The sequence below is a fragment of the Furipterus horrens genome, unplaced genomic scaffold, assembly GCF_987537825.1.
Source record: "Furipterus horrens unplaced genomic scaffold, mFurHor1.1.pri manual_scaffold_10, whole genome shotgun sequence".
NCBI classification, from domain to species: domain Eukaryota; kingdom Metazoa; phylum Chordata; class Mammalia; order Chiroptera; family Furipteridae; genus Furipterus; species Furipterus horrens.
In genome coordinates, this window is record NW_028327180.1 from 56837842 (window position 1) to 56839293 (window position 1452).

A 1452-nucleotide genomic window follows, 5' to 3' on the forward strand; every position below is an offset into this window, starting at 1 on the left:
AATGGACAGGGCTCCTCCACAGAGGAACACACAGATTCTCCTTCCTCACACATGCTGCCTCCCCAGGGCTTGTTAACTGTGAAGTTTCACATATTCCTGAATGCTTTCCAAAATTCATTACAGTATTCCCTCACTTACCAAGGGTATTCCGTTCTAGATGCGCCCCCCTCCCGTGATAGGTGAAAATCCACAAAGTAGGAACCTTACGTTTATTTTAGTATTTATATCCATATTTTAAGGCTTTATAAACCCTCCCCACACACTTATAAACCATTCCCAGTCCCTTATTAACCTTTCCCACTCCCTTATGAACATTTTCCACACTTTTATAAACACTAGTTATATTCATAAACATATTCTACACTCTTAAACCTACATAACTTTAACAACATACATATACAGTACTACAAAATCCCTCAATACAGCGAAAAATCCGCAATAAATAATTAAATATAATATTTTTAAAAATTCTGCGGTATAGTGAGGCCGCGTTAAGTGAACCATGATATAAAGAGGGACTACTGTACTTCACAGGGCTTTTCTCCTGCATGGGTTTTCTGGTGTTCAATGAATTGTGTTTTCTTGCAGAAGTCTCTTCCATATGAGCACTTTTACAGGGTTTTTATCCTGTAAGAACTTGTAGAGAGTCAATGAGCTCTGACCTCCAAACGATGGTCTTCTGGCCTTTACCGTTTTCTTGGCATTTCTCCCAGTGTCAATTATCTGATGTGCTTGCTATGAGTCTTGGCTTTCAGTTGATAACTTCCCCACATCTGTTACATTTCTGTGGTTTTGCCCATTCTGAGCTCTATGACTCCGAGTTCAGATGATTTCTTAGTAAAAGCTTTTCCACATTTGGAGATGTCTCTCTGTGGTGTGAGGTTTCAGACTCAGTGCTGGAGTCCTGCCGAGACCCTCCCCATTAATCCCACCTGTCTCGGACGTGAGTCCCCACCACAAAGGGAGTTCTGTCTTCTTCTCCAGCCTTCTCACTTGGCCCGCCCTCTGTGACTGCACAGTGCGAGTCTCTCTGCATGCAGTGGGCTCCCTTCCTTTCTAAAGGCATCATCATGTTCACTGCACTTGTGCAGTCCCTATCGTCCCATCTGTACACAAGGTCTGGCCCTTTGATCATTTCTTTGCTGCTCAGTGGGGTTCTCCACTCCCTGAAGGTTTTCTTCTATATGCATGTGTAGTTTTGCATTATGTGGTGTCCAACCAATCATTCTAAACTTCCAAGGAGAGTTGTTTACAGATCTGCGGAGTTCAGGAGGCATTCTGCCTGCATGGTTCTCTGATGTTGAATAAAAGCTGAGCAGTGCTTGGAGGCTTCCTCACACTCATAGCCCTCAGGTAATTTCTCCCCAGCATGAAATACATGTTCCATTAGAAATGGGACCTGGATCCGATACTTTTCCACATTACAATCTCAGTCTTTCTCTGTAGTAGGAG